General features: G+C 44.7%; 1 protein-coding gene and 1 long non-coding RNA gene across 14 annotated transcripts in view; one reads left to right on the top strand and one right to left on the bottom strand.

Moving 5' to 3' along the window:
* The window catches only part of LOC119962061, a 45,318-nt gene extending 28,182 nt beyond the window's left edge, over positions 1 to 17,136 (bottom strand). Inside the window, exon 1 of the long non-coding RNA XR_005459793.1 lies at positions 17,004 to 17,136. This is a non-coding gene — a long non-coding RNA (uncharacterized LOC119962061). The remainder of the gene's footprint in view (positions 1 to 17,003) is intronic.
* Positions 1 to 25,817, top strand: part of nckap5l (NCK-associated protein 5-like) — an 837,372-nt gene that overhangs the window by 597,167 nt on the left and 214,388 nt on the right. The window lies entirely within an intron of this gene.

Here is a 25,817-nt window from a genome sequence, read left to right as displayed (position 1 = left end):
TGCCTCTGGGAGGATCATGGAGTGCGTCTTGCCACAGCTACTTTCAGGGTTCCAATCCAGAACTGAGGCTGGCGAAGGACTCCAGCAATGTCGGCAAAATTCAGCCCTACCTCTCAATAAAGTCCTTTCATCTCGTTGCGGCCCTTGTGTGGTCTCTTCACAAGGTCTAAGATCCCCAGTTACAGATTTCTGATCGCTGCAAATCAGTGTAAAAGTGTAAGAACAATCCAGGCCTATTTACAAGTATTGCACAGTTTATCCAGTTGGGATTCGATCATTCCTCCTCTTCCAAGTTCAATTGTACATGCACAGAGTTTCTTCCACAATTTTAGCAAAGTTACTGAAGTAGAGTGTGAAAAACTCCAATGGTGGCCAGAGAAGTTCTAGTATTGTTACTTTCTTCCTATTATTTAATCTCCAAGTTCTGAATATTGAGCCTAACATTTTAGTAACTTTCCATTAAGCGTGCTAACCTGGGTTCAGTGGGTAAAACCATCACCCTTGACTTTTTAATAAACATTTTATTGAGGTATTTTTTGGTATTAAAAGAACAACACAATAAACAATGTACATGAAACTATAAACATAGTGCAAAAGCCGTCTCCCTCCCTTACTGGTCCCATCTTTATTAACCCCTACTCTAAGCTAAACTAACCGCCCCCCCCTTCTGCTGACGATTAATTTTCCGCGAAGAAGTTGACGAACAGTTGCCACCACCGGGCGAACCCTAACAGTGACCCACTCAAGGCAAACTTGATTTTCTCCAAACAGAGAAAGCTATTCATGTCCGATAGCCAGGTTTTCCCAGCATCCTCTTTATAAACTCCACATCGTCCCAATTTGGTGCATACACATTTACTAATACTACCTGCACCCCCTCCAGTTTCCCACTGACCATAATGTACCGAACTCCCACATGCAAAACTATTCTACCCGCCTCAAATACCACCCGCTTATTGATCAGGATCGCGACCTCTCTAGTCTTTGTATCCAGTCCCGAATGAAAGACCTGACTGACCCAGCCTTTCCTCTAATCTGGTCAGTTACTCTAAGGTGTGTCTCCTGCAACATTACCACGTCCGCCTTCAGTCCCCTAAGATGTGCGAATACATTTGACCGACTGGTTTAGCACACTGGGCTAAATCGCTGGCTTTTAAAGCAGACCAAGGCAGGCCAGCAGCATGGTTCAATTCCCGTACCAGCCTCCCCGAACAGGCGCTGGAATGTGGCGACTAGGGACTTTTCACTAACTTCATTGAAGCCTACTCGTGACAATAAGCATTTTTCATATTCATTTCATTTAACCCTCAAACATTCCAGGTGATCAGTCTAGTTGGGGGTCTCATTGCTCTCCCCCCCCCCCCCCTGCTCCCCCCGATCAGCCATCCTCTTTTTTGGGCCCACCTCCCGCCCATGCTCTGCGCCTCCACCGGCCCGCCCCCAGGCAGCCTCCGCCCCCAACCTCCTTGGCCCAAGTCCCTCCCTCGTCAGCAGAACATTCTACCCCCCCCCCCAGTAACAAAACTCTGCAACGTAACCCCTTTGATAACCCAAACATGCACACTCCCCACTGCGCTTCCGTGAGCTAGCCCGCCCAGCTAGCTTGGTGGCCCCCATCCCTGGCGCCGTTAGTCTCCCACCTATTGTTCCCACCCCACCCCGCGCTGAACATACTCCAAATCAAACAATCCGCACACAATTGCCTGACAGAAAAACACCAAAATCTAAACAAGCAAACCTCCATCCCCCAGAGTGCAAATGAAAACCTCAACTTACTCAGCTCTGCCACTGGTCCCAAGCCAATACTGAAGGCATTACAAACAGCTTCGACAAAACAAAAAACGGGAAACTTTTTTTTTTGAAAAAAACAGAGAAACAAAAAGAACAAAAAAACCATGAATGTTGCAGCAAAGTTCAAAAGTTCTCAGTCCACCACCAGTCCTTTCCTTTACACGAAGTCCAGCGCGTTCTCAGGCGACTCGAAATAAAAGTGCTGTTCCTCGTACGTGACCCAGAGACGAGCTGGATACTGCTGTCCGAACTTCACCTTTTTCTTAAAAAGGATCGACCTAATCTGGTTGAAGCCTGCTCTTCTCCTGGCCACCTCTACACTCAGGCCTTGGTAGAACCGCAGGATACTGTTCTCCCATTTACAGCTCCGTGTCTGCTTGGCCCACTGTAAAATACGCTCCTTATCTAAGTACCTGTGGAATCTCACCACCATTGCCCTTGGGGGGGGGGGGGGGGGGAGGAGGGGAGGAGAGAGTCTCCCATTCGCAGCTTCCTCACGAGTGCTCTGTGAGCCCTGTCCACCTCCAAAGGTCGAGAGAATGCTGCACACCCCCAGCATCTTCTCAAATATATCTGTGATGTATGCCCCAGCGTCTGCTCCTTCTGACCCCTCCGGGAGCCCAACGATTCTCAAGTTCTGCAGGCAGGACCTATTCTCTCAGTCCTCCACCTTCTTCAGGAGCTTCTTCTGCTGGTCCCTCAGCATCCGCACCTCCAACTCCACCACAGTTATGTTCCTCCTGCTCAGCCAGTGCCTTCTCCACCTTCTGGATTGCCCGATCTTGGGCATCCAATGTAAGCTCCAGCCACTCAATTGACTCTTTTATCGGGTCCAAGCAGTCCCGTTCCTGCTTTGCAAAGCCTTCCTGAATAACTTGCATCAGCTGTTCTGTTGACCGCTGGGTCAATAAACCAGAGGTCCGGTCCTCTGCCATGCTGTCTCCCGCTGCAGTTTCAGTCTTTCTGTTTCTACCTTTATGAACACTTCTAGTCCTTCTCTCCATGCACCGATGTGGGAATTCAGTACACAATTGCCTCTGTCCTCAGTTTTACAGTTCAAGTCTGGCAGAAAATCGGGGGAAAACTTCCAAAAGACCGACCCGAGTGGGAGCCACCAAATGCGCGACTTACTCCTTCATAGCTGTCACCGGAAGTGATGACCCTTGACTTTTAATGTGGGTTCATGTCCTACACCAGAGATTTAAGCAAAACTCTAGGCTGATAATCTAATGAAGGACTGAGATGGTGTTGCACTGAGTGAGATAATGGCAGCCAGATGGATCATTAAACTAAGGCTCTCGTCTACATTCTTAAGTTGATGGTATTATTTGAGGGAAACTAGTGAAATTCTCCCCAATGTCGCGACCATTCCCCAAACAACATTGTCACAAAAATACAGATGTGGCGGGCAATTCACCTAAATAACTAACGATGCAATTCAACGGGACAAAAACAGAGTCACGTTTTGACAGCATTTAGCGGGGTGTTTCTCAGCGCCTGCAGTGCAGGAAATACCCCGCTATCCAATCGCACTGTGCAAGGTTATCTGGCCTCAGCCGGAAACTCCCCGTTGAGGCCGCACTTACACTATTTCCTGTACTGATGAGCTCAGTTGCCAGTGCAGGGAGCGAACCCAATGATGCCCAATCTTTCAACCCACCTCAGTGACCCCACCATGGCCCCCTGACCCCACATTGCACCCAACCTGCCTCTTACGGGGTTCTTGAGCCCCAAACTCACACCACCTTTTAAGGGCAAGACATTCCAGGTCCAGCCCTGGACTGGGCAATCAGGCACCAGGCACCTTGGCACTTCCAGCCTGGCAGTGCGACCCAGGCATCCTGGCAGAGCCCTAAGTGTAATTTTGGGCGTATTCCGCAATCTGTTCCCCGTCGTTTTTTTGGGTGACATCCAGACCTGTATTCACCCAAACTTAGTCATTTTTGGGAGGCTTGGGGAGTTCCACACTGGTCAATCTCAGATTTAGGGGGCTAGATTCTCTGGCTCTCCAGCTGCATGTTTCTTGGCGGTGTGCAGTTCGCTAGTGGCAGAATTCTGTCTTCCAATCGCTTGTCAATGAAGCCACCACACATCCCTGGGAAACCAGCAGGCGGGAGTGCACTGCCAGCGGGTAAAGTGAATCGCAAAGGCCGGAGAATACCAGGCAGGAATTTTCTCTGCAGTGGGGACCTAAACTCATTGGCCATTTTGAAAGGATGCCCTAATTTCAAAGTGAGATTGAGGGTCCCCCACGCTCCCCCACCCACAGGCAATGTGACCCCCACAACATCTCCAAGACTTGACATTTATCCCCCAGGGGCAACTGCCCCCCTCCCCCGAGCAGCCCTCACCCAGGCATGGAGTGACCCTACCTCACAAACATTCATCCTTGTGGGCAACAGGACATTGCACCCGCACTCAAGAGAGCATTCCCCCCTTTCAGGCTCCTCCGTTCAGGAATCCCCTTCACCACCCCCCTCCCCACGTTCATGACCCCCCTTCATACCCCACCTGCACCTCCCACCCTTCATACACCCCTCACCCCCCTTTCATTGCATGCCTCGGCAGGCCCCGCCACGTTTCACTGCACACCAGGCATCCTGGCATTGACAACCTGGCACCCGGGCACCACCCCTGGCTCCATGGCAGAGCCAACTTGACATTCTGGTAGTGCCAACTTGGGACTACCTGGGTGCCTGGGACTGCCTCTGACCACCTAGGGGAGCTCCACAGGCCTCCAAACCTTCCAGAATGGACATCATGGCTGGTCTCCGCTTTTAGAGGCCAGTTCTAATTGGCGCACAGGTGAGGCCTCGCCAGTACGACCGTTGACTCCCGGGAGCTGGTAGAATGCAGCCTCAAATCGGCCTTGCACATTTAGATGAGCTGGGGCTTGATCCAGATTTGATTCCATCCAGAACAAAGCAACACACTTGATTTACACCCATTGAACATCTTAAAAATTCATTCCCTCCACAACCTCTGCGATACACACTGCAGCAAATTGCTAAGGATCCTTTGACAGCACATTCCAAATCCACAAACTCTACCATGCAGAAGGTTAAGGGCAGCAGAGACATGGGAACATCACCAACTGCAAGTTCCCATCCAAGCCGCACACCATCCTGACTTGGAACTACAGTATATTGTCCTTCCTTCAATGTCACTGGGTTAAAATCTTGGAACTTCCTCCCTAAAGTACTTTAGATATACATTGACTGCAAAGCTTTAAGAAGGTGGCTCACCATCACCTTCACAAGGGCAATAAGGATGGGCAACAAATGCTGGCCTAGCCAATGATGCCCTAAAAAAACACTACTTTCATGGATAGAATTGTGAAAGTATTTTTAAAATAGGAGATCTTTTATCTTAGCATAATAGAGCCAGAAAGTCTGACTATACTTGAATAAAAAATAATTTATATATATATAGTTCCTGCATCAAAAAAAGGCAAAACCAGAATGAAAGCAAAATACTGCAGATGTTGGAAATCTGAAATGGAAACAGAAAATGCTGGATAAAATCAGCATGCCTGGTAACATTTATGGAGAGAGAAACCGAGTTAACATTTTGGGTCCACATGACTCTACGGACTCGAAACGTTAACTCTGTTTCTCTCCCCACAGAACGTAAAACAGGGCCAACAATTCTGGTGGAGGGGGCATAAAATCCATCAGCAATATAAATTATTCATTGGGGGTTACAAATCATGTAGTATGTAAGGTAAAATAATTCATTCACATTTCTGTTTGAGAACTTCCAAGAGCATGTCCCAACATGGAGATGGGATGTGGAGGTGGAAGGTTTCTTTATTCAATTTATCTGTGTGTGTTTTGCCGACAGAAGCAGACAATTTAGTTAAATGGAGTTTCATGACAGAAAAGCAACCGGAAAATCTGCAGCTCGTGAAAAAACCTACAGTGGTTCTCAAGGAGCCTTGCGGCAGTAAACAGTCATTTTAAATAGTTAGCTTAGAATCGGTTTTACTGAAGCTCTGGGAGCAGACTGGGAAGAACAGCCTATGCGTATCCCAAGCCAGGAAAACGAGCTGAAAAGTCCACAATCATGAGTTCATTGGAGATTGTTCAGCGAAAAGCTAATGGAAAGAACCCCATGTAATTCATACCTTGAGGTAGCTGGAATGCGGAGATGAATTAAAGTAAATTGTAAAGGGCTGTGGCATACTTTTTGAGTTGGTCCCAGGGAAAGTGAATGAATCTTCAAGATTCTGTAAGATAAGGAAACTCTTGGGGATAGGGATGGGGTGGGGAGGGCAGGTGGCGTTGCCAGGGGGAGTGAAAAGGAGAACTGAGTTTATAGCCTAAGTATTTATAACCATTAGTGTTAAGTTAATAGTGCTAACTTTGTTTAATTTATCTTTATACACTCAATAGCGTTTTTCTGTTTTTAAAAAGAGTGAAATCTTGTAGCATAGTTATGTTGGTAATTTATGGGTGTTTGGATTTATTCTTTAAATGTTAACAGAGCCGTAACACTACATAGCAGCAGTGACTGCTTAATTGGCTCTAAAGCATTTTGGGACAACCAGAGATCATGAAAGACACTATATAAATGTTTCTGTATTTTTAATTATTCAATGTATACTCCCATTCTTTCTTTTGTGTCAGGAACTATTACCTCACAGTTACCCATATTAAATTGCATCTTCCACTTATCTATTTACTGCATTAAACTGTCTGTTGTAATTTCTAATCAATATACACATACAAGTCAACAATTAGCATTTTAATCTGGCAGCATGTGTCAGCTTCTGAGTCTTGCACTAAAACAGGCTGCTTTTTCACTTTGATTGAAGGCTTTTGACATTTATCTCCAAATTTTCATTTGCCATAAGATCTATATTCAAGATTGTTCTAAGCTGCCAACTATTTACAAGATCAGCTTTTACTGTTGTTCTAGATGAATATGCCAAAATACCTTTAGCCATTATCTAAAGATACATCTTCCACACTTTTAATTAAAGTACTGCTAATTTAGATTGTTGCTATCTCTCCAAAGCATTAAAAAGTTCAATTTCATTTTAATCTCAATTTACGCAAACAATTCTATCCTTTCATACAAAGCCATATCGATTTACTGCAAACTATTTATTTTGTACTATATCCATTTTGCCTTTCATCATTTCTTGCTGCTGTTCTGTTGACCTGTTTGCTAACTCTTCAGCTCAGTTAATTAAGGCCAGCTACTTTTTTTTATCTTGCTGAACTTGCCTTTTTCCCAATCCTGAAGCCTTATCTTTTACTCTTAATTATATTCTTCTCTCCTCAGATATCTGGTCACCATTTTCCAATTGTTTTCCTAGTCTCACATCAGCTATGTGCCCCATTCATTTCACAGAAGCAACTCGAGCAATGCTTCATTCTTGGTTGAACTGGATACATATTGATCTGAGAAGTAGAGCTGATTGCATTATAAAAGGTTTAGTACGCTTTGACCACATGCATTACCTTTATTCCTGTGAATCTTGGAATGGTTGAAAACCCCCAATATTATTCCTCCTTATCAGTCTGAACTGTCTCCATATTGTTCATATTCAAAGTACCGGGTGAATGAGTTTCCCACCCTTTAATCAGTGTAAACAGAGTGCATTAGATATATTTATATCTTTCTTGCTTGTGCTTATTTCCTGGGCTACAAATGGGAAATGTTTAGAGTTTGTTTAGTATATTGTGACACATTTGCAGGATTATTGCCAAGGGCTTGAGCCTTTGGTTCAGGCTGGGGTGGGGAGCCTGTGTCACCAGGATTCCACCCATTTCTTACTGCAGGCCAAGGGTAGGCTTGGTCTGAATCCACAATAGACAGTTCCATAAAGCTACCAAAGGGTGTTGCAATTGGTTGTTTGAACACACACACTGTTTCTTTCAGAAGAAGGTGAGCAACACTCTTTCTCTCTCTCTCTGCCTCCACCCCCAAAACCTCACCACCACCAGTGGCGGATTGGGTCTAAACATATTGGTTGCCAGGAGACAAAGGGGGCCCACCCACAACTACAATGCTATCATTTAATTTTCATAACGAATAAATAAAATTTTTTAAAAATACATATGGAAAAAAGGGTGCAATTAACATTTTTGTGGAAAAAATGTGTATTTCTTATTAATTACAGTGTACATGTACTGTACATATTACTGGCAGTAGATAACAAATGTAAATACAGAATGTTATAATTGAATTTTTAAAAATTTTTTTAAGTAATTGGTTGATATTTTTAAATAGTTTACTGCACAATTTACACGTTAACAGATAGTTCAAAAGCACAATAGAGCATTGCATGCAGTCCACTATATTAAGAGCAATCGTTTGTGTTCGCTAGATGATTGTGCGAATCTGCCAATAATTGCTTCTGCATCCAATTCATCTAACAATTCCTTTTCAATGGATAGCAACATGTATGATTCCAAATTCTCCTCAGACAGCGAATTTCTTAACCTTGTCTTTGTGATCTTTAGCTTTGAAAATGTCCTCTCACATTGGACTTGAGTAACTGATAGTGTGCAGATGACTTTATAAAGTTCATCAAGGTTATCATATGCCTTGTCATGAAGTCTGTTGGATGCCAGAATTTTTAGTACACACGATGGGCAAGTGCTGCAAATTTTACAAGTGTTGCAACTGGAATCCATATTCTCACCATCATTAAGCAATAGCTTTAATACATCAAAGTTTGAAGCAAAAGAAAACAATTCCAATATTACTTGATCTTTGCTGATTTGTGAAAACAGCTTAATAATACCTTCCAATGCTTCATCTCCAAGGCCCTTCTCTGCAATAGTTGTAAACTTTGCTGGGTCCAAGCAGGACAAATCTTTATACAACTGTTTGTGTTGTACAAAGCGTGATTCTAGTGACTGTACAATGCGATCCATTATTAGGTAAACACATTTACTCGAAAATCAGCTAGAGAATCTGAGGAATTTCTTTCATCATCAATAAGCTCATCTGCCATTCTTTTCTTCTTCCTCTGCCTCTTAACTGGCAATGCATTGCATTATTGCATTTTTATTTGATTTAGGGGGCCCGCTTCATCAGGGACCCACTTGCCATTGGGCAAGCTGACACCCTGGCCAGTCCTCCACTGACCACCACCACTGTATGCTGGTCTCACACTGGCAATTAAACACAACATCTCACACTTTCACATAATAATCATAATAATTCATTAGTGTCACAAGTAGGCTTACATTAACACTGCAGTGTAGTTATTCTGTAAGATGTCTTACAACACCAGGTTAAAGTCCAACAGGTTTGTTTCAAATCACTAGATTTCGGAGCACTGCTCCTTCCTCAGGTGAATGAAGAGGTAGGTTCCAGAAACATTTATACGGACAAAGTCAGAGATGCAAGACGATACTTTGAATGCAAGCATTTGCAGGTAATTAAGTATTTACAGAGCCAGAGAGAGAGGTAACCCCAGGTTAAAGAGGTGTGAATTGTCTCAAGCCAGGACAGTCGCCAGGCAGGAATGTTCCCTTCCAGTCGGGGAACACTTCAGCAGTCGAGGGCATTCGGCCTCTGATCTTCGGGTAAGCGTTCTCCAAGGCGGCGTCCAGGACGCGCGACAACGCAGAATCTTCGAGCAGAAACGTATAGTCACGTTCCGCACACGAGTACGCCCTCAACTGGGACCTTGGATTCATGTCGCATTACATTCACCCCCACCCCCCACCATCTGGCCTGGGCTTGCAAAATCCTACCAACTGTCCTGGCTTGAGACAATTCACACCTCTTTAATCTGGGGTTACCCCTCTCTCTGGCTCTGTAAAGACTTAATCACCTGCAAATGCTTGCATTCAAAGTATCGTCTTGCATCTTTGACTTTGTCCGTATAAATGTTTCTGGAACAAACCTCTTCATTCACCTGAGGAAGGAGCAGTGCTCCGAAAGCTAGTGATTTGAAACAAATCTGTTAGACTTTAACCTGGTGTTGTAAAACTTCTTACTGTGCTCACCCAGTCCAACGCTGGCATTTCCACACTCTGAACATACACAAGGATTAGACACAAGTGAGGGGAATGTACTGTTACAGTTTATAATTATCTCTGGTTTATAATCTCCAGCCCCCATGTGGCAGGCCTGTAGTTTCTTTGTTGATTTCAATGCTTTTAAATTGAAGCAAGAGTCTTGGAAAGTGAAGGAATTTCAACTGGTTGTGAAGTTTCTTGTAGTTGTATTTCCAGGAGTTTGGTTCTCGGATAGACTGGAAGTTGGAACAGGTTGGGAAATTCTCAGTGTTGGGATCTCCTGCTTTCAAATGATTGTTGTTAATTACCTTGGTGGCTTGGTGACTTGTAGCTAATTCATGGCTCGGCTTTCTGACCACACAGTTCAATGACTTTCCCATGGAACTGTCTGCAAACAGCTAGCTGATTTTAAAAGCAGACAACAATGTGATTCCCCATTATATGACTTTGCAAGTTTAAAGTTTTATTTCCCAAAAAAGGGTGTGGTTCATATTGATTCCAAATCCTTAGTTGTTGTGTCACAGCTTTGAGATTTACTGAGTCCCGTTTGGATGATGGAAACCCTCAAACTACAATAGGCTGATAGTGTCCATTCACTGCCATTTGCTACTGAATAAGTTTTGAGGTTCCTTTTTGTCCTGAATGAAATAAAGAGAGGCACAATGTAAATATAGGAGTTCTTTTTTGTTGATCGATCCTTCAACAAAGAGATGTGCAAATTCCCACGATGACTATGAATGTTCATTTTTAATTAGGCATTTTGCTTGCAATTTGGTATTGTCTGCAGCTCAAATGCTAAAGGTCATTTGATTTTTAGCAACCATTTTCCCAGCCTGTTTGTCCAGTTTTTAAAAAACATTTCCAAGGGACAATTTAGCGTGGCCAGTCCACCTACACTGTACATCTTTGGGTTGTGGGAGTGAGACCCACACAGACACAGGGAGAATAGAACATAAAACAGTACAGCACAGAACAGGCCCTTCAGCCCTCGATGTTGTGCCGAGCATTGTCCGAAACCAAGATCAAGCTATCCCACTCCCTGTCATTCTGGTGTGCTCCATGTGCTTTTCCAATAACCGCTTGAAAGTTCCTAAAGTGTCTGACTCCACTATCACAGCAGGCAGTCTATTCCACACCCTAACCACTCTCTGAGTAAAGAACCTACCTCGGACATCCCTCCTATATCTCCCACCTGAACCTTATAGTTATGCCCCCTTGTAACAGCTACATCCACCCGAGGAAATAGTCTTTGAACGTCCACTCTATCTATCCCCCTCATCATCTTATAAACCTCTATTAATTCGCCTCTCATCCTCCTCCGCTCCAAAGAGAAAAGCCCTAGCTCCCTCAACCTTTCCTCATAAGACCTATCCTGCAAACCAGGCAGCATCCTGGTAAATCTCCTTTGCACACTTTCCAATGCTTCCACATCCTTCCTATAGTGAGGTGACCAGAACTGCACACAATACTCCAAATGTGGTCTCACCAGGGTCATGTATAGTTGCAGCATAACCCCGCGGCTCTTAAACTCAAGCCCCCTGTTAATAAACGCGAACACACTATAAGCCTTCTTCACGGCTCTATCCAATTGAGTGGCAACCTTCAGGGATCTGTGGACATGAACCCCAAGATCTCTCTGTTCCTCCACATTCCTCAGAACCCTGCCGTTGACCCTGTAATCTGCATTCAAATATTTTTTACCAAAATGAATCACCTCGCACTTATCAGAGTTAAACTCCGTCTGTCATTTTTCGGCCCAGCTCTGCATCCTATCAATGTCTCTTTGCAGCCTACAACAGCCCTCCACCTCATCCACTACTCCACCAATCTTGGTGTCATCAGCAAATTTACTGACCCGCCCTTTAGCCCCCTCCTCCAAGTCATTGATAAAAATCACAAATAGCAGCGGACCCAGCACTGATCCCTGTGGTACACCACTGGTAACTGGTCTCCAGTCTGAAAATGTTCCATCCACCACTACCCTCTGTCTTCTATGTGATAGCCAGTTACTTATCCAATTGGCCAAATTTCCCTCTATTCCACACCTCCTTACTTTCTGCATGAGCCGACCATAGGGAACCTTATCAAATGCCTTACTAAAATAAATGTATACAACATCAACTGCTCTACCTTCATCGACACACTTGGTTACCTCCTCAAAGAATTCAACCAAAAAAGACTTACCCTTCACAAATCCGTGTTAACTATCCCGGATTATGCTGCATCTTTCCAAATGGTCATAAATCCTATCCTTTAGGACCTTTTCCATTAACTTGCCGACCACTGAAGTAAGACTAACTGGCCTATAATTACCAGGGTCATTCCTATTCCCTTTCTTGAACAGAGGAACAACATTCGCCACTCTCCAGTCCTCTGTCACTATCCCTGTGGGCAGTGAGGACCCAAAGATCAAAGCCAAAGGCTCTGCAATCTCATCCCTTGCCTTCCAAAGAATCCTTGGATATATCCCATCTGGCCCAGGGGGTTTGTCAACCCTCAGGTTGTTGGTACCGATGTGTACCACGACTTGTACTGTTCTCCCTCCCCCTTAAGGATTCTGAAAACACGGTCCGAGACGTCATGGACCCTGGCACCCGGGAGGCAACATACCATCCGTGAGTCTCTTTCGCTGTCACAGAACCCTCTATCTGTCCCTCTAACTATCGAGTCCCCAATAACTATTGCTCTCCTGCTGTCCCTCCTTCACTTCTGAGCCACAGGGACGGACTCCGTGTTGGAGATCCGTTCACCATGGCTTACCCCTGGTTGGTCGTCCCCCTCAACAGTATCCAAAACTCTATACTTGTTACTGAGGGGAACGACCACAGAGGGTCCCTGCAGTGACTGCTTCTTCCAAGCCCCTCTCACCATCACCCATCTATTTTGATTCTTCGGAGTAACTACATCCCTGAAGCTACTATCTATGACCACCTCTGCCTCCCGAATGATCCGAAGTTCATCCAGCTGCAGCTCCAGTTCCCTAATGCGGTTTTTGAGGAGCTGGAGATGGGTGCACTTCCCACAGGTGAAATCAGCAGGGACACTGACGGCGACCCTCACCTCAAACATTCTGCAGGAGGAGCATTGCACTGCCTTCCCTGCCATCCACTCTAGATAAATAAAGAAAAAGAAAGAAAGAGCTTATCCGTTATTAACTCTACCCCTTAGGTCAAAGGAGGTGGCAGGGTGGGGGACACTACAAGTGTAGTGTCTAGGGTTTTGAAACTGCCCAACTTAAATGCAGGTAAAAATAAAACACTTAACCAGCAAACACTGCGCCCCACATTACAGCTGTTATGGGCCTGCGCAAACAAGTTAAATCTTTACTACTTACCCAGCAGTCACTCTGTCCTCACTCCGACCGGATTCAGCTGGAAACTCCTAACAGTATGTTTTTTTAGCAATAACTTCTCAGCAAGCACTCACTCAGCAACCCCTGCACCCCGCACGATAACACCTCAGGGAAAAGAAAAACTACTTACCAGTCACCAGCCAATCACTTACCTGCAGGCTGTGATGTCACAGTTCAACTTCTTTCTCCTTCTACCTGCCCTCGAGTCTCCCTCTTGATCTTTACTCGGCTGGGATCCTTACAGTGATTATTTTTTTTGGTTAGAGGAGGAGGTAGGGAGGGAAACACTGAAGAAGTGTTTGGGGTTTAACTGTCTCTTGACAACAGCTCCTCCACAAACCACAAATCAGAATGTGAAAACTCCACACGTACAGTGACCCAGGGCTGAGATGAGCCCCGGGTCCTCGGCACCGTGAGGCAGCAGCACTAACCACCGTGTCACCGTGCTGCCTTGTATCCAGTTTTTAAAAGTATTGACTGAAAATTCATAATATGCTGGGGAACGATACTTAGTACAACAAGGTGGATCTTTCACCAAACCTTTTGGGTCCAGTAGCCATGATTAATGTGCTGATATTTGTGCCTTTCCTTTTCCACAAGTTGTTTTAGTCCCTGAATATAACGGCCCTCCACCAGTGTGTTTGAATGAGGTGAGGGTTGGTGGTGGGCTAGTAAAATTCAACGTGTGGCATGCCCATTGGCTCCCCCATCCTTCACCACCTGTCTTCCATTGTAAGGGGAGGGAAGTAGTGGGGTTGTCAATTGGCCTACTCACCCTTTAGCTGATTGAGACCACTGCACTGTAAATTCTAAGAGGCTATGTAACCATTAAGTGGCCAATTAATAGTCACTTAAGTGCCTCATCCCACTCCTGTTATTTTACCCATGGTAGGGGGAGGCCTAGGTCAAGCATATAGTCTACCAACTTTTACTGGGCCTGCTGGTGTCAGAAAAGAAGGGGGATATATCTTTTTGGGGGTCCCCTGTACCCATTGGAGAAAACTGTCTCCCCCCCCCCGCCCCCCCCCAGCCCCCACCCCCCCCCAGCCCCTGCCCCCCCCCCCAGCCCCCGCCCCCCCCCAGCCCCCCCCCCAGCCCCCCCCCCCAGCCCCCACCCACCCACCCCCCCCAGCCCCCGCCCCCCCCCCCCCAGCCCCCCCCCCCCCCCCAGCCCCCGACCCCCCCCCCCCCCCCCCCCCCCGGCCCCCGACCCCCCCCCCCCCCCCCCACTTAAAGATCTGGCCCCTTCTTTAACTGTAACACCCTCATCCTTCTCAAACCCAGGACAGCACCTCCCTCACCTTCCTCCCAGGGTCTGCCAGCCAGTCCCCAATGATACCCTGGACTTACCTTCAGTTTAAATTCCAAAACCTCCTCCTTTGTGTTCTGGCTGCAGTCCCAGCAGTGGTCACCACTCAAACCTGATGTGGGTGGGACTACAAATCTGCTAGCCAAATTGGACTAACTGGCAGATCTGTAAGGCAGGGTCTGCTCCTCAGATTGGGGTGTAAGTCTCACCCTGAGCCAATTAACTCCCAACGCCAAAATAAAAAATCGTTGGGGCTTTTTGTAGGCAGGCTTCTGATTGAATATTTAGTTGAGGAGGTGGGGAACACAACACACTGTTTCTAGAGACATTGAGCTGGATTTTACAATCCAGTACTTCCAGTTGGACCTACCATTACTCAGTCATCTTCTGTCACAGTACCACACAGGCTCTATCACGTGATTAGAACCCTGCAGGACTGATGCGAGGCTATTGGAAGATGTATGCTCTATAACATAGAGATCATTTTGAAGAATGTTTGACACCATAAGTGTCAGAGACTATGGCACTCATCACATCCTCAACTTAATAGAATTTGATTCACATTGGAAATGCAATATGTCAAGTGCCTGGTTTGTCGGTGGCCCTTGGCACCTGAAAAGTTCTCACTTCCAATATCGCAGCACAACTCCATAGAAACAAACACTACAGTGCAGAAGGAGGCCATTTGGCCCATCGAGTCTGCAACAAACCTCTGAAAGAGTACTCTACCCAGTTCTACTCCCCTGCTCTACGCCTGTAACCCTACACATTGATCATGGCCAAGCCACCTAATCTGCACTTTGGTCTTTGGGAGAAAATCTTTGAGAGAGCACCCGAAAGAACCCCACGCAGATACAGGGAGAATGTGCCATTATCCCTGGTGCTGCAAAACAGCAGTGCTAACTATTGTGCTTCCGTGCCATGCAAAGCAAATCAGGCATGTGAGGTTGCAACCCAAAACTTATCCCTCCACCTTTAATTTTACATCCAGAAAATGAGCCAGGTTTGTTAGAATATGTTGATGAATTCATTGCTTGTCCTACTATCTAAAATGGTGATTCTTTCAAATGTGAAGATCACTTAAACTTACATACAGAATTTTAGTTGGACTGCTTTAATTACCCACTCTTTCCTTTAATTATTCACTCTTTCCTTTAATTACTATGAGCGCAATTTAATCAAAAAAATTCGGAGTCAATTCTTGGCAGGATTTGCTGGGTTGTTCCCGGCGCATGTAGCCTGTTGCTATTTTGGGCCCCGGCAAGGAATGCCCCCCAAAGCCATACTTAGCGTCATTTCCTGCGCTCAGGAGCTCTTCAGTGCAGGATTAAATTGGGGTGCCATTTAAAAATGGCGCCCCAATCTCTCTAGCCCCCTGGATCCCCTCACTCTACCTCACACTACCTCACATGGGTAGGGCGCCCCCAGGCCCAATCCCCGACTCAGGAAAAATGGCAGGCTGACACCCTGGTAGTGTCACTGCTAGCCTGGCAGTGCAACCTGTGCATTCTAGCAGTGTCTGGGTTGCACCTGGGTAGCACTGCAATGGGGTCAGGCTGCCAGTGTCAAGGTACTCATGTGGCATCAACAGTGCCAGAATGCCACTCTGGCCAGTGGATTACCACTCGGGCGGCCTCCAATCATCTGGGATATCTCCCCCAAGTGCCGTTCTACCTGGTCCCCGTTTGTGGGGACCAGTGGTAAACGTTGTCCGGCTGGGGTATCCTCGGCAAGGCCAGATGTCTGGTGGCTGTTCGATCCAGCGTTGGCATATTTAAGTGGGCTTTTAAACTCATTTAACTATACAAGTCTGGACCCCGCCTATTGTGGGTGGGATTGAGATTGCGAGATCTGGTTAGTTCTCGGGAGGTGTACCAAATGTCAGGAACCCCGACCTCCAGTGGGATGCAGCCAGTAAATCGCACCCAATAACTCAATCTTCTGTCAATGTTTTATAAAAGTTTGTTCTTGGGATGTGGGCATTCCTAACGCTCCTGAGTGATAGTCTCATCATGATGCTTCATCACTAATACTGTGTCAGATAAGTATGCTATTTTTTGATACCATATTGGTAGCACTTGTGAAGAGCGAGCTAATACTTAATACCCTTGGTGTGTACCGGGCTATCAACTCATCTTTAATCTGGTCACGTCTGAAAGGAGAATGATAACACAATCTATAAAAATGCCTATTTCTCAAATTGGCTTTTCAGAAATGCACACAAAAGATATGTTAAGAACTCAACTAATTAAATTACCAGACAGTAGTTAATTGGGTTGGCATCCCAAAAAAATCTAACAATTACTTTAAGAAATTAAATTGAGTTCATTAAATACTTAAATCACCCATGAAAAGCAATAATTATTTCAAAATATTCCTGATAAAAAGGCTGTGAACAATTAAAATAAATAAGAAAAATGAAACATTGTTCAAGGTTACCACAGGTAAATGATATAATGATTTTTCATGTGATGCAACGTTCACTGTTATCACATTTTACATGCTTCATTTACCTGTACCTTAATAGCAACACAAACTAAAATAGTTTAATCAAATTCAGTTGTACCGTGTGCGTTCTGTTGTAAAACCATCTCAAATACTCCAGTCGCTGAATAATCAAAATATGTTGCAAAGGAAATTAGATTGCAGACTTGCCTGGATAGGTGCTCTGGAATTAAAATGACTGAGGAGATTAGACTGAGGGAGCCTGTACGTAATACAGAATTATATTTAGTAGAATGAGGTCACGAAAGGTTTGCCAGTTCAAGTCATTGGAGCCTGAAATAAGCAATAATCATGTCCATTTTTGGGTATCAGGTTATTACATTATTTGTTTTCTCCAGGGGCTTTAGCGAGCAGCTGTTGTTTGAGGCTCAGCGCCTTTGGTTCTCCTTCTAAGGGTTGTGACACTATCGACAGAATTGGCTAACTTTGCTGAGATTGCAAAATTCTCTTATCTCATGATAAAGACTGCACAAGGCTACTGAAAGAACATCAAATGTATTATCCAGTGCACTGCCATCTTTCTTTTCGGCATTGAAGAATAACATTCAATACACATCTACAAAAATATTTTATTTTCAAACCTTCAGTGGCACCAGAGGGACAGATTTTTAACAAAATGATGGCATATTAGTCACAAATATCCATTAAAATTTGAAAAGTGTGATATTTGAAATTAGTATTCGATTACACTCTCCCTCTCTGAGAAACTATTTTTATTTCTATAAAAGCTCCATTATCCCGGAGCGAACTAGCGCCAACCTGACTCCAAGAGCAGAATGTAATGCTCTCCCCTGTGGTGAATTTGGTGGTGGTGGAGGGACATTTAATCAGGTGACAGTGTGGGGGGTGGGGACCCTGTCACATTCCTGCCTCCACTCTATTTAATCCGTGAAGGTCCATGGACAGCCTTGCCCGCCTCCTACCAATTGAAGCCCCTAAGGGGGCTGTTAGTGCTCAATTAAGGGCCTCTGCATCCTCCTGCCGCTGATATTAACCCAGCTGCAGATGGTATGCTCTGGAGTTAGTCTCTTGTTCAAAGTTACTCAGTCGCTGATGACATATCGAGGGGGGGATTGGGGGGGGGGGGGGGGGGGGGATGGGGGGGGGCAAGGGGGGGATGGGGGGGCAATGGGGAGATATGGGGGGGGGAATGGGGGGGCAATGGGGAGATATGGGGGGGCGTTGGAGGGAGGGAATTGAAAGCCATCACAGCCCCTGCTGTTGATACTTTCCACTTTCCCACCCCCTCCCACATGACCCTCACCCCACACCCAGAAGGAAAAAAACAGTTTGGACCAGTATTCTTATTTCCCTGTTTACTGGTGTTCAATTTTAAAGCATAGAAGACCAGTTCAGACCAATATTCTTATTTCCCCGTTTTATTTCCTTCTGGGCGGCTCGCTTCTGCATCAGTCACCTGTGTCCTGGGAGGTCCAAAGATCATTCTCGGCCTCGGGTGGATGTTATACTTATAGCAGCCTCTGTCTCGCCAGCAATGGTACTGTTCCCTAGTGCTTGAATGGCACGTAATATGGTAGACCTTCAATAAAAGTGCTGACTTAGGGCTCTGACTGGCTCTTTCGCCTTTAGATGAGACTCCTGTCACTTGCATTAAATACCGCCCAACAGTGATTTTGTATTTCCCACTTGCTGAAAAACAGGCTCCCTCAGAGGCTGGAATCCTACAGGGAACCTGCATATGTATTGAAATTAACTTGATTCTTGGAAATCAGCTGAGACAGATTCGGGCGAAGGGATGACGGGATGACCTCCACCATTGAAGTTAGAGTCGGATGGCACCCAAATGGAATGTCCCACCCCATATATCTTCCACTGCAGGTTATGATCTCCACTCTGGATACCCAATGGCAGTAATTCCATTGTAAAAGCAAGCAATGTTTACATAGAATAACAGTAATGTGGACAAAAAATATAATGCCAGAATCTATGCGACCAAGTGACTGATATGAAGGCTCCCTGGAGCATGAGATAATTTGAATTGGCTCACTAAGTTAAAGCAATTGATGCTTGCTGGTAAACCCATCCTAATTTAACTGTTTCCTACTGACCATAGTATTGAGACTCAAACCAATTTTGACTGGCGATGAAACTAGAACAAGAGTTGAGGAGCAGCTGTGTTTAGTTTGATTTGATTTATTGATATATCCATTGTATCTGTTATTAGATTTTATTTATACCTTCTGGTCTACCTTCCATAGCATCCAAGAATCAAAACACTAATAACACTACATAATTAACTTAGTTGTAGCTTAACCTGTGCAATTACTGAACTCCTTCAGTTATGGTGAAATCACATATAGTCAGTAAGGAAATCAGCAATGGCCTAACTATTTTGGCAGAGAGAAATGGGTAGTTCAAAGATAAATATGCAATCTTGTCACAAAACATTCAATCTAAATCTGCTGGAAAATGTGTAAAAGTTGAACTGTCAAGGTCTATTCATATTGTTCCCTAATGCTTTCGTGGGACGCTTCCTAGAGTAGCAAAGCTGTCATTGTGCAATACAAGCTATCGATCTAGATTTCTCTCAATTTCTTCAGCAGTGCATTTAGTTTCCCTTCCAGGCATAGAGGCAAGAACTCAATAATGGTATTCATTTCCCAGACATCCATGCATCTTTTGATGTAATTCAAAAGTTTCAAAATGTATTCTGAATGTCAAAGTAATACCACAGGGCTAAAATATCATCGAGAATTATGGTTACAGGAACATATAATGGCTACAATTGTGTTGTTGCGCATCTAATGTCTGAAAAAAGGAACTATCTTGCCACTGTTCACAACTTCCTTCTTTAAAATGAAATTGCTAAAAAAATAATTAATTTAGGTAACTATGCACATTTAAGGGCTGAGATTTGTGTGGTTTTGATTCATTTCTTTCAACGAAAGATTTGGCTGAAGAACAATTTTTTTAGCTCATTTATATACCAATAAGTCAGTTTTTAGAACGATTTAGAGTCTGGGTCACTGTTTGTGTGGAGTTTGCACATTCTCCCTGTGTTTGCATGGGTTTCGTCCCCACAATCCAAAGATGTTCAGGGTAGATGGATTGGCCATACTAAATTGCCCCTTAATTGGAAAAATGAATTGGGTACTCTAAATTTAAAAAAAAGAACTATCTAGAGACAAGTTGAGGTGTAACGTAAGAGCACAGGAGAAAGAAAGTAATTATTTAAAATAGAACTCCACAATCAAAAGCAACTATTGGGTAATTATATTTTAATTTAATGTTTTCAACTTCATATTATTTTTTGATTGGGAAATAAAAGATTACTATTGGGATGGCATTTTCAAATTTCTTTTTGGTTCAAAACTGAAAATATCCCAGGACAACAATTAGCCGACCAAAAATATTTAATTATGCAAATACTGGTGATATGCTACCGTGTGTAAATCTTGTTGAAAAGGGTCCATTGACTATCTTTGATTCTACCTTTTGCAGATTTCTTTTGATCAGTAATATTTTGAAATCAAAGTGTCAGCATCATTTTGCCAAAACCCCAATTATCAGTTTTACTTTCATTTTTATCTTTCTATATATTCAGCTGAACTAATGGTTATTATTGCAAGATCAGTATTGCATTTTTATGCTTTTATTGTACTTTGGTGGATTAAAGTCGCATGATATTAATGGTTTTTGTATTTTACATTACAGTATGCAAGTATATATAAATGACCTGCTGAAACATAATGGGCATGTAACAGCCAAACAATATGTGGGTGTTGAAGGTATTTTAAATATATCAGCACAAGGAACTGTGCTGATACACTTCAAACTAAATTGGATTGTTTTCTTTCACTGCCATCAAGATCCAAGGCAAGCTGATGGGATGAAAATAGACTCTCCTCCGGTTGTGATGACCCTAATTGAAATACAGTACTCTCAGTTTAACGCCTAATATTGTGAGCAAAAAGCAACCCATTCTTCACCATTATTTCCCACCAGGCTATTTTGCATGTGAAAATTGCATGGTTTGTTTTGATGCATGCTTTTAGTAGATTTTTACCCCCTCTTATTAAAATGAAAACAATTTCCAGTTTCCTGTGTTAACATCCCCACCTTGCAACCATGCCCACCCCCGTACCCCAGTCTCCCTTTTGAATCTAACCAGACAAGCTGGTGGGAAATGAGTCAGCAGGCACATATATAATTCAGAATTTAATCATGGCATACGTGCATGGTTTTTCCTCTCTGCTTTTTATTGCTGTCGCCTCATCATTTAAATCAAAACCAGTTTATAGCTGCTGCAATATTATAAAATATTCTCAATTTTGTGTTTTAAGTGAAACTGTTTACCAAAGACCAAGCCACAAATATCTGCATTATTGAACATTCTCACTTCAAGGCCCGGTAATTACAACAATTGTCCTCTAGCAACTTGTCGAACGAGGGCAGCAGATGCATGGTAACATCGCCATTTGCAAGTTCTCCTCCAAGACACACATCATCCTGACTTGGAAATATATTGCCCTTCCTTCAGTGTCACTGAGTCAACGTCCTGGCACTCCCTCCCGAGCAGCATTGTGGGTATACCTACACCACATGGACTGCTGCTGTTCAAGAAGGCTGTTCACTACCACCTTCTCAAGGCCAATTAGGAAATGGGCCACAAATTCTGGCCTGGCCAGAAATGCTGACATCCAAGGTAGCAATAGAAGCTAAATGTCCTAAGAAAGCTAGACAAGAAATTTTAAATTTTGTTTGACCATTTAACGAGAGGAGTCCACCATTTTCTTCTTTCTTCTAAGTGGTCATTTACCTCTTATGATTAAGGTGAGATGGGCTGGCATCCTGCTTCCAGCCTTCATTCAGTATCATTCTCCACCACAGCTATGAATGTTCAAAAATAATAGTTCTTCTTGGTTCTCCCATGCACCATAGAACATAGAACATAGAACGATACAACGCAGTACAGGCCCTTCGGCCCTCGATGTTGCACCGACATGGAAAAAATCTAAAGGCCATCTAACCTACACTATGCCCTCATCATCCATATGCTTATCCAATAAATTTTTAAATGCCCTCAATGTTGGCGTGTTCACTACTGTTGCAGGTAGGGCATTCCACGGCCTCACCACTCTTTGCGTAAAAAACCCACCTCTGACCTCTGTCCTATATCTATTACCCCTCAATTTAAGGCTATGTCCCCTCGTGCTAGCCACCTCCATCCGCGGGAGAAGGCTCTCGCTGTCCACCCTATCTAACCCTCTGATCATTTTGTATGCCTCTATTAAGTCACCTCTTAACCTTCTTCTCTCTAACGAAAACAACCTCAAGTCCATCAGCCTTTCCTCATAAGATTTTCCCTCCATACCAGGCAACATCTTGGTAAATCTCCTCTGCACCCGTTCCAAAGCTTCCACGTCCTTCCTATAATGAGGCGACCAGAACTGTACGCAATACTCCAAATGTGGCCGTACCAGAGTTTTGTAGAACTGCAACATGACCTCATGGCTCCGGAACTCAATCCCTCTACCAATAAAGGCCAACACACCATAGGCCTTCTTCACAACCCTATCAACCTGGGTGGCAACTTTCAGAGATCTATGTACATGGACACCGAGATCCCTCTGCTCATCCACACTACCAAGAATTTTACCATTAGCCAAATATTCCGCATTTCTGTTATTCTTTCCAAAGTGAATCACCTCACACTTCTCCACATTAAACTCCATTTGCCACCTCTCAGCCCAGCTCTGCAGCTTATCTATGTCCCTCTGTAACCTGCAACATCCTTCCGCACTGTCTACAACTCCACCGACTTTAGTGTCGTCTGCAAATTTACTCACCCATCCTTCTGCGCCCTCCTCTAGGTCATTTATAAAAATGACAAACAGCAACGGCCCCAGAACAGATCCTTGTGGTACGCCACTCGTAACTGAACTCCATTCTGAACATTTCCCATCAACTACCACTCTCTGTCTTCTTTCAACTAGCCAATTTCTGATCCACATCTCTAAATCACCCTCAATCCCCAGCCTCTGTATTTTCTGCAATAGACGACCGTGGGGAACCTTATCAAACGCTTTACTGAAATCCGTATACACCACATCAACTGCTCTACCCTCATCTACCTGTTCAGTCACCTTCTCAAAGAACTCGATAAGGTTTGTGAGGCATGACCTACCCTTCACAAAACCATGCTGACTGTCCCTAATCATAGTATTCCTATCTAGATGATTATAAATCGTATCTTTTATAATCCTCTCCAAGACTTTACCCACCACAGACGTTAGGCTCACCGGCCTATAGTTACCGGGGTTATCTCTACTCGCCTTCTTGAACAAAGGGACTACATTTGCTATCCTCCAGTCCTCTGGCACTATTCCTGTAGCCAATGATGACCTAAAAATCAAAGCCAAAGGCTCAGCAATCTCTTCCCTGGCTTCCCAGAGAATCCTAGGATAAATCCCATCCGGCCCCGGGGACTTATCTATTTTCACCTTGTCCAGAATTGCCAACACTTCTTCCCTACGCACCTCAATGCCATCTATTCTAATAGCCTGGGTCTCAGCATTCTCCTCCACAATATTATCTTTTTCTTGAGTGAATACTGACGAAAAGTATTCATTTAGTATCACGCTTATCTCCTCAGCCCCCACACACAACTTCCCACCACTGTCCTTGACTGGCCCTACTCTTACCCTAGTCATTCTTTTATTCCTGACATACCTATAGAAAGCTTTTGGGTTTTCCTTGATCCTACCTGCCAAAGACTTCTCATGTCCCCTCCTTGCTCATCTCAGCTCTCTCTTTAGATCCTTCCTCGCTTCCTTGTAAATATCAAGCGCCCCAACTGAAACTTCACGCCTCATCTTCACATAGGCCTCCTTCTTCCTCTTAACAAGAGATTCCACTTCTTTGGTAAACTACGGTTCCCTCGCTCGACCCCTTCCTCCCTGCCTGACTGGTACGTACTTATCAAGAACATGCAATAGCTGTTCCTTGAACAAGCTCCACATATCCAGTGTGCCCAACCCTTGCAGCCTACTTCTCCAACCAACACATCCTAAGTCATGTCTAATGGCATCATAATTGCCCTTCCCCCAGCTATAACTCTTGCCCTGCGGGGTATACTTATCCCTTTCCATCACTAACGTAAAGGTCACCGAATTGTGGTCACTGTCTCCAAAGTGCTCACCTACCTCCAGATCTAACACCTGGCCTGGTTCATTACCCAAAACCAAATCCAATGTGGCCTCGCCTCTTGTTGGCCTGTCAACATATTGTGTCAGGAAACCCTCCTGCACACATTGTACAAAGAATGACCCATCTAATGTACTCGAACTATATCTTTTCCAGTCAATATTTGGAAAGTTTAAGTCTCCCATAACAACTACCCTGTTACTTTCGCTCTTTTCCAGAATCATCTTCGCCATCCTTTCCTCTACATCCCTAGAACTATTAGGTGGCCTATAGAAAACTCCCAACAGGGTGACCTCTCCTTTCCTGTTTCTAACCTCAGCCCATACTACCTCAGAAGAAGAGTCCGCATCTAGCATCCTTTCCGCCACCGTAATACTGTCCTTGACTAGCAGTGCCACACCTCTCCCTCTTTTGCCCCCTTCTGAGCTTACTAAAACACCTAAACCCCAGAACCTGCAACAACCATTCCTGTCCCTGCTCTATCCATGTCTCTGAAATGGCCACAACATCGAAGTCCCAGGTACCAACCCATGCTGCCAGTTCCCCTACCTTATTTCGTATACTCCTGGCATTGAGGTAGACACACTTCAAACCACCTACCTGAACACTGGCACCCTCCTGCGAATTCAAATCTGTGCTCCTGACCTCTATACTCTCAATCTCCCGTACCCCAAAACTACAATCCAGGTTCCCATGCCCCTGCTGAATTAGTTTAAACCCCCCCAAAGAGCACTAACAAATCTCCCCCCCAGGATATTGGTGCCCCTCAGGTTCAGATGTAGACCATCCTGTCTATAGAGGTCCCACCTTCCCCAGAAAGAGCCCCAGTTATTTAGAAATCTGAATCCCTCCTGCCTGCACCATCCCTGTAGCCACGTGTTTAATTGCGCTCTCTCCCTATTCCTCATCTCACTATCACGTGGCACGGGCAACAACCCAGAGATAACAACTCTGTTTGTTCTCGCTCTGAGCTTCCATCCTAGCTCCCTAAAGGCCTGCCTGACATCCTTGTCCCCTTTTCTACCTATGTCGTTAGTGCCAATGTGGACTACGCCTTGGGGCTGCTCCCCCTCCCCCTTAAGGACCCGGAAAACACGATCCGAGACATCACGTACCCTTGCACCTGGGAGGCAACATACCAAACGTGAGTCTCTCTCGCTCCCACAAAATCTCCTATCTGTGCCCCTGACTATTGAGTCCCCAATTACTAATGTTCTACTCCTTTCCCCCCTTCCCTTCTGAGCAACAGGGACAGACTCCGTGCCAGAGGCCCGTACCCCATGGCTTACCCCTGGTAAGTCCCCCCCCCCCCCACAAGTATCCAAAACGGATACTTACACCAAGGGTGTAATAATCCACAGGAGGCAGGAGTCCCTTCACCAGTTTATTGCCAATAACTATATACAAGAGCAGCTCCAACAGTGCTGCTAGCATTCCAGTCAACTTAAGACTGGATCACAAAGCCTACACAGGTGCTTATATGGGCCCCCTCAATGAGCTATCATTGAGGGAGCTCATACTCCAATTGGCCAACCAATAATGCTAATTGGAGGTCATTACAAAGGGTGACAGTAGGTTTGTGTGCTGTATAGTTTCAGCTGAAATAGGAAAGTCTGCTTGTTCAATTCATTTCATGCCGCAGTGTACAACAATAGGAATTATGAGCAGAAATATGCTATTCGGCCTGCTTCGCCATTCAGTAAGATTC

Source organism: Scyliorhinus canicula, chromosome 2 (genome assembly GCF_902713615.1).
Source record: "Scyliorhinus canicula chromosome 2, sScyCan1.1, whole genome shotgun sequence".
In the NCBI taxonomy this organism is placed as follows: domain Eukaryota; kingdom Metazoa; phylum Chordata; class Chondrichthyes; order Carcharhiniformes; family Scyliorhinidae; genus Scyliorhinus; species Scyliorhinus canicula.
This window is presented reverse-complemented; position numbering and strand designations above follow the sequence as displayed.